Below are 8,786 nucleotides of genomic sequence, written 5' to 3' on the forward strand. Positions count from 1 at the left end.
GAAAATGTTTTGAGAATGATGATGGCAACAATGTACAAATGTGCCTGACACAATGGATGTATGTATGGATTGTGATGAGAGTTGTATGACCCCTGAATAAGATGATGTGAAAAAAATAAATAAAATCTTCAGGAGGAGAAGAGTCACTATGAGTCAGAATCTACTTGATGGCAGGGAGTTTGGTTTGGGATTTGAAGATACAAGAGGTGGAAATGTTGGAACAAATTTAAAAAGCATGAAAACTAGCCTGGGTTTGCTAGGCAGATAGACGGTGGAATGCCCGAGGCTATGGCTCTTAGTTACTCTGCAGGCCTCAAACTGAACTGACCCTTGTGGCTCAAATTTTCAGCCAAACAACAGACAGGGCTGTAAGGTAAACAATAATACTAGCGCCATATGTATTCCTTAGAATAAGCAATCATTGGAGATCTGAAGAGCAGTATTTGCCAAAGTTCTGCAGGAAAGGGTTAGGCAAGAAGTGGGGATGGAAATCAAGAGGAAACGAGATGAGGAATATTACAACGTGGGGATGTAATCAATGAAACAAAATGTGCAAGGACTACTGGGTTGGGAAACTTATTTGCTCTGTGAACCATTGCCCGATTCACAATAAAAACTGGAACCTTTTTTTTTTAAAGATGCGTGTTCATGAAGAAGAAAAAAAGACACTTTAAAAAATAACCTACGAAGTGAAATAAAATACTTGTAAGGTAAAAATTTAATCTCTGTACGGGGAATATATAAACGCCCACAAAGCAATAAAAAAAAACGAGCAATTCAAAAGGCAAATAAATATAAACATGTATTACATAGAAGAAATATACGTGGCTGACAAGCACATATCCAGATGCTCAACCTCAGAATTCCCTAGAATTCAGAGAAATTCAAGCCGAGAGCACAGTGGGATGCCCCATTTTACACATTTTTGGTAATAATTAAAACGTGAAAATTCTAAGTGTTTAAAAGGATATGGCTCAACTGATTCTCTTATCCATTACTCGTATAAATATAAATTGGGAGGGCTACTTTAGAAAAACATTCAAATATTATAAAGTGTTTGTGTAGACTTTAATTCCTGGCAAAACTACTCCTGCAGAAACTTTCAAATGTACATATCAAGAGACAGTTACAAAAATATCAGCATGACTTTTATTATGAAAACACTGGAAACAGTTCAGGTACTCATCAAAAGGGAAACCAATCAGCAAATTTTGGGATACTGACCCAATGGAATATTGGTCAGTAGTAAAAATTAATGAACCACAGCAAGGAGCGCAACATGGATCACTCTTGGTAACAAAATTTTTAGTGACCAATACAGTGAACCCTCGCCACTTCATGCTTCGACTTAAGCGGTTTCACTCTATCGCTGTTTTTGCGTAACAGCGCATGCTCTGTCATTACTGCCACTGATTGGCTCATACTGTACATGCTTGATGTCATAAATAATATAATAAATAATAAATGATAATTGTAACGTCCAAAATGTTTTACTGTATTTTCCCTTTTTCGTTTAATAAATTGGGTAATACGAGTGTAATGGTGACTAAAGGGTGTTTTTTCATGTCCTCTATGCTCTAACTACGAAAATATTTGATTTACAAATAAGGAATCCTACTTTGTGGAATTTCATTTATCACGGTAGGGTCTAGAACCGATTAACCGCGATAAACAAGGGTTCACTGTATATCTCCAAAATACCTTATATTTTCTATAGGGGCAATAAATGAGCAAAAGTAAACAGTATGTGTTTTAGCCACATGTATATTTATTATCTAAATTATTTTTAAAACCAAGGAATCCTAAGTACTTTTTTTTAGTTTCTTTTTCTTAAGTAATTTTTAAGGATGTTTTCCTTTGTACATTGAAGAAATTAATCATTGATTATAACATGTGACGGCTATTTTTGACTCATGACTGCTATTTTTCTTTGGTATGGTTATTTTTTGCCCTATTTTCATAGAGACAAATTAACCAATCTTTGTTGTAGCAACTGTATTCATGGTTTTAACCAACTGGTCTCTAAGATCATGTTTTAGAAATCAGACATTCAGGTACTGTATCTAGATCTACACTTCTTATCTGTGGAGGTTTACTGGTGTCTCAGGCCACTTCAATGTAGATTAAAAATCCAAAGCCATCATCAAGGTTTTAACATACAACCCCAACCTGGCAAAAGTAAAATGTGATCCTGCCATGATTTGGTCTTTAACTCCAACCATAAATAGTATAAAATAATTTAGAGGTAATAAAAAGGAAGGGCCTTATGTATTGTAGTTTCAATGTACCTATTCATTTGTCTCACATTGCCTCATGGAAGGTAAAGCAGAACAAGCAAAGCAAACAAAGCAAAAACAAATTCATTAATAACAACAACAAAATTTGCAATGATATTTGAACACTGGACATGGTTGTATATACCCCAAAAGAGCATCTTACCTGTTAGGCTACCTTGGAGGGAGAGGGAAAGGGAAAGGAAGAAGGAGAGGGAAAGGAAGCGGAAGAGAAAGGAAGAGGGAGGGAGGGAAGGAGTGAAGGGGGGGCGGAGAGAGCCAGCGAGCGAAAGGCAGCACGCATCACAGATAGGACGTAGACTCTGAGTGAGTGTGTGTGTGTGTGTGTGTGCGTGCGTGCGTGCGTGCGTGCGTGCGTGCGTGTGTGTGTGTGTGTGTGTGTGTAAGGCAGCACGCATCACAGATAGCAGGATGTAGACTCTGTGTGTCTGTGTGCACGCATCACAGACGGGACTTTGTGTGTGTGTGTGTAAGACAGCACGCATCACAGATAGCAGGATGTAGACTCTGTGTGCATGCATCACAGACGGGACTTTGTGTGTGTGTGTGTGTGTGTGTGTGTGTGTGTAAGTGTGTGTAAGGCAGCACGCATCACGGATAGCAGGACGTAGACTCTGTGTGTGTGTGCACACACGCATCACAGACGGGACTTTGTGTGTGTGTGTGTGTGTGTGTAAGGCAGCACGCATCACAGATAGCAGGACGTAGACTGTGTGTGTGTGTGAGCACGTACCACAGATAGCAGGACAGAGGCACCAGTCCTTGAACTAGTCCACAGAGCACTGAAACCAACCAGCAGGCAAGAACACCCCTTCAACGATACACCCACAACAGGATGGGCTCCTATTACAACAGCTCCCCGAGGTTCGGTGACTGCACACCAGCAGGATTCAACAAAAAACAATTTCACAAAACTTCAAAAAAGAATATTTGAAAATGTAAGCACTAGTCATACTATCATTTCCTCTACCAGATTCCACTACTAAAACTGCTAAATTATACACGATTGTAAACTATTTGTAGTTCTCTATTGCCCTAGACTCAGCAAACCTTCCTTCTCCAACCACATACACTTTGAGACTTAATTTTGCAGTGTGTGCAAGTAAGCTAGACAAGGTGAGAAAATTACACCAATAATGATTTAACTTAAGCTTGTTTTTTCAATCTGTATTAAAGAGATCTCTTTCACTATTATTTAATTCTAACACAAACTTCTCAGAACGTTTTGGAGCTATTTATTACACGTATCATCACTATCTCCTGTGCATCACTTTATTCATATCTTCATTTTATCACTGACATGTAAAAACCACCACCATAGAAATAAAAACTTGAAGCCAAGCAAATTAACACTAATGTGTATAATCTGAGTTTAAGGCCAATATTCCATCAGATAGTCACTTCTCAAAAGAGGGAATGGTTCTTTCCAAGCCGCTGTCATTTTAATATGTCCTGGTGGGCCTGTCTCTTCCCTTACTTAAGGCATCTACTCTATTGCCAAAGACCAGCTCTCTCCAGGTGAACGGATTTACTTCTGGCGTCTGAGTTCTATTTTATCTGTCTATGTGCCTGTCGTACTAATACCAGTCTATTATGACTACTGTGGCTTGTTGTAGATTTTGCAATCAGGAAGTGAATGAATTGGTTGATCTTGATGTAATGAAATATTGGGCTACATAGGCTTACTTAATAATCAATTAGTTGAAATATTTTTAGCAATCGTATAAGGAGCCCTGGGGGTATTGAGAGTTAGCTGTAAAGCCGCTGCTAACTTTCAGGTCAGCAGTTCAAACCCAACAGTCTCTCTATGGGAGAAAGATGAGGCTGTTTGCTAAATTAAATATTATTTCATGAAAGCCTACATAGTACTATAATGAGTTGGAACTGATAGCTGGCAGCAGGTGTGGGTTTGGGGATTTGGTTATTAAGATATATTTTAGCAATAGCATACATCAAGATCCAGGCCAGGACAGATTGCCTTACCAGCTGCTGCAGCAATAATATCATTTATTAAGTAAGCAGGCATCCAAAACTTGGTATTAGTTAATAAGAACAAGATTTAATATTCATTTAACATTGATTAGGCCCAAGCACGCTAAGAGAGTAGCAACAACCCCATAGAGTAAGAACTATTATTACCGTTTGACAGTTGATGAAGTTAAGGCCCAGAGAAATAATTAATTAAAGTCACAAAGCTAATTTAGGGAGAGCGCGGAAATGTCATCCCTGAAAGTCTGGCTCCAAAAGTTACACAGTAATTATGAGAACAAGCAAGGACACACTGATTTACTACAGGACAAATTAAATATTCCCATTGTTGTAAGTTTTCTAAAAATGTATCCTCACGAAGAATAAAAGTACAAGCGGCTTGAGCTGTGTGGGATCAAAGGGCAATTGAAGAATTGGGGTACTTTTTAATTTATGAGTGCAAGCTGTGTAGAAAAAGTTGTTAGTGATAAACTAAGCATATGGTGGAAGGAATTTGTGAATTAACAGCAATGAGTATTCTTAAAATTAGCAGTATGACCATCAGATGGAAAGAAAACTAACAGATTTTTCTGAGTGGATCCAAAGTGATCCAAAGAGATGAGAAGCAGCACGCACATCATTCCAACTCATGCTTGTTAAATAAAGGTGCCCAAAAAGCTGCGGCTTCTCCTGAGAGAATGGTAAAGCAGCGAGTGAGAATTTAAGAGGGCAGAAACAGATGCACTCACAAATGCAGACGAGAAAATGACCTTACCTGCTGGCAAATCAGAACGTCAGTGTCAAAGGATGTACACATACTGACTGATGAAGTAAGACTAGAAGTGAGTAGGAATTCAAAAGGAATACAAACAATAGTCGGCACTGTCCCAGAAGGGCACCATGTTAAGTCACAAAGTAAGCCTAGGGAAGTCCCAAAGCTGGAAGACATCATGTAACTGAACAGAAAATGACCAAGCTAGAAGTTCTTTGAACGGAGCTGGGGGTGGGGCTGGGTTGCACATACAGTTTCACTTGTAGTGAAATTTCACTTACAGGGAAATTAACAGATGATGAAGATGGCTGTTTGGTCACCTGCTTCCCATCCTTCTTCAATGTTTCACTTAAAAACGCTAAAGCTAGGGAATGGGAGAGCTACCAGTACTGGGAATAAAAAGTCTCAGAGCAAAAAGAAATGACTTAAAGGCCATCATGAAGTAAATAAATAAACGAACAAAATGTCATGGTTAGCTGGAGTTAATTTTGAGATTAATGAGTCAGAGGCCTGTAGTGGCAGTGCTTTAAATTCCTCTTACGGATTCCAAAATAAGAACAGCACTGGACTGTGAGTCTCCGAAGGCATGCTGCAAGCATTACTCTCACATGGTAACTGTTGTGTGCCAAATGGTCGCAAGGTATAAGCTTGCGATTCAAAAGCTATTAACTAGCGACGGCAACCTCCCTCCAGGATTCTTAGCAGCTGGGTTCACCATGGATATTTTAAAGAACTAAAGTAATTTTGAGACTTCCGCTTACAGAGCACACGACACAAAAAGTGATGCAATTTCTTGATTCTTCACTTTTTGTTTTTTAGTATGGCCTAGCCCCATGCTTCTTTTTCCAACAGATGGGAACTGTTCCAAGGTTTAGTACAGTGTAAAAGCTACTGCATCAGAAGTGGAAAATATTCAATTAACATCCTTGAGTCAGACAGAAGTAATCATGCAAAGGGTGGAGTTTAATCACATCCCAGTGTTGAGTGACTAATGTGGGTCAGCCTGAAGCAGACTATGATTCCCCAGAGTAAGTACTCCATATTCATATTCCACCTTGATGTCTGTGCTGGAACGACATGCTGACTGGGCCGGGAGCACTGCACAACCGTAGAGACACCCGGCACACGGCAGTGTCTTGTGCGTGGTGTTCCCTGCCGCTGCAGTACCTACCCTATCCTGGCAGCCCTGGTTTTAACAGTTGCTGGGCTGGATCAAGACCTTGTGGTCTTACATGCTAAATAAACATGCCTGTTTTTCACAACTTCCTTAAGTTAAAATGATCTAAATGCCCAGAACAGTCTCTTTTCCCAACAAATACTGGTTCTATTGGAATAAAATCTAATTGTGACACTTTTCATATGATCTTGTTATCAAACTACTTATTACTTGACTGAGTAGAATGAGCTCATGACAACAATGACAAATGAAGGCTAAAGAACACTCACTGAAGCCCCTGAAATAGGACACCACCGTCAAGAAGGTGAGTCCTCACACCCCAGGAACACCAAAGGTGAGTGAGCTGCTGGGTTTACACAGCAGCTCCACAGTTCACTCGGTAGAGCTGAAAAGAATGACCCCCGAGCACGTCAAGGAGGCTCCTCCTTATTCCCCAAATAGGAAAAGGAGGTTCAGCAAGATCACAGTAAAAGGCTCCCGGAGTCAGAAAGTTTGAAAAGCCACAGCAACTCATTTTGGGGCGTCATTATTATACCTCTGAGAAGTCCTAAATTTAAATAAAATTTTAGGTACAGAGACTGTGTTTGTTTAACCCAAGGTTTCCCAGATTTATTTGATCACAGAACTGTTATTTGTTTTATATTGTGGATAATGTTGTTATGAGAAACAGTTTGGGAAATGCCATTTAAAAATTACCCTTTATATATACATTAGTCTTATAAAGAGTTAAAATGTAATAATGTCCAAAACTAAAATAAGATTTCTTCGATGATTACAGAATCCTAAAGAAAATGGCAGTACCTCGGGATCAACAAATGTTGTTTCGGAGCTTTATTTCGTAAAACTGACCAACAAAATAGCATTTATTGTATGAGGGGGCTTCACAAAGTTCATGGAAAATTGGAGTTAAAAGATAATGAATTTTTTCCATAAAGTTTTGGAAACCCTTTCATATACAATGGTACCAGAAATAAAAATATTAAAAGCTTGTGTCACAGTTCTTACAGTCACTTAGCACACAATTCTCACAAAATGAGTGCAAACTAATCAATATTTGAAACAGCATTTTAAGTGATTGATGAGAACATAACAGAACGCTAATTTTTTTTTTTTGCACTCGTTCAAAAGCACATCTATCAGAAAGCATCAAAAAGTCTTTAGGGACTCACAACCTGACATTACAGTTATCTACTGAAACCGAAACAGCGGCACCTACTGAAGATTACTGCAATACTTACCACATTACAAAAAGAATCCAGACCAATGCTATGTACATACTTTAGTACATTCTGGATTAGACCAAGTAAAATTTAACAACAAGCTGAACAGCATTCTATAAAACAAAAACAAACAGTCAGTTAGGCTACTTCTGTCTGTCTATGCTACGGATTCATAGTGAGAAAGAAGAAGCTCTTGGAACTTGAAGACCGATCCGAACTCTTAGTCTGAAACTTACCTACACTTACCTTAACAGAAGTTCTTTCGGTAACTTTTTGTTAATAAGGCCTTCATCGTTGTTTGAGAAAACCTGGAAGAAGACGGAAAAAAGAAAACAGTTCAAATGTACTCCGGTCAAAACTAAAGACAAAAGCATTGTTACATGTTGTTTGTATCAGACAGAACAGGACAGTCACTGTCCTACATAATTAATTACACTAACTTCATGAAGCTACCATACTCCACTAATAATGGATATAAAAATATTTACTTCATAAAAAAGGGCAACAGTCACCTTTATGTTACTTTGTAACAAAGTTTTAGCCAAGGCAATTTAGCAAGAAAAGCAAATAAAAGACATGTATACTGGAGAGGATAAAATAAAGCCTATTGGATGACATAATCTTATCTACAGAAAATACTAAAGAATCCATAAGAAACCTATGAGAACTAATTAGAGTTTAGCAAGTTTGCAGAATATAATGTCAATATACAAAAATGAAGTTATTCGATACACTAACAATGAGCAATCAAAAATGAAATTTAGAAAATAATTCCATTATTTTATTTCCCCCCCATTATTTTCTAATAGCATAAAAATACTTAGGAGATCATTAATTCATGAATTAGAAGACTTAATAGAGCAGGAAAACAGCATTCCTCAAGGAGCTCTGTTAGTGCAGTTAAGCATTCGTCCTCCAGCTGACAAGGTTGGCAGTTCAAATCCACCCAGTTGCTCTGCTGGAAAAAGACCTAGTGATTGGCTCCCATTAAAGATTACAGTCAAGAAAATCCCATAGACCAGTTCTACTTATTGCATCACATGAGTTGAACACAACTCTCAGATGCCAACAGCAACAGTTCTCAAACTGATCTACATATTTAACCTACTACCTATTAAAATAAACTTTTTTCTTTTTGAAATCATTTTATTGGGGGCTCGTACAACTCTTATCACAATCCATCCATACATAGTGTCAAGCACATTTGTACATTTGTTGCCATCATCATTCTCAAAACATTTGCCTTCTACTTGAGCCGTTGGTATCAGCTCCTCATTTTTCCCCTCCCTCCCCGCCCTCCTCCCTCACAAACCCTTGATAATTTATAAATTATTTTGTCATGTCTTACACTGTCC

General features: G+C 38.3%; 1 long non-coding RNA gene across 1 annotated transcript in view; it reads right to left on the bottom strand.

The window, feature by feature from the left end:
- Positions 1-7,740, bottom strand: part of LOC123522515 — a 27,539-nt gene extending 19,799 nt beyond the window's left edge. Inside the window, exons 1-2 of the long non-coding RNA XR_006680774.1 lie at positions 7,678-7,740; positions 7,450-7,544 (exon numbers count right to left, since the gene is read on the bottom strand). This is a non-coding gene — a long non-coding RNA (uncharacterized LOC123522515). The remainder of the gene's footprint in view (positions 1-7,449; positions 7,545-7,677) is intronic.
- Between the last annotated feature and the right edge of the window lie 1,046 nt (positions 7,741-8,786).

This window comes from Echinops telfairi, unplaced genomic scaffold (assembly GCF_000313985.2).
Source record: "Echinops telfairi isolate 266 unplaced genomic scaffold, ASM31398v2 ScPeMD7_7420;HRSCAF=8458, whole genome shotgun sequence".
NCBI lineage: Eukaryota > Metazoa > Chordata > Mammalia > Afrosoricida > Tenrecidae > Echinops > Echinops telfairi.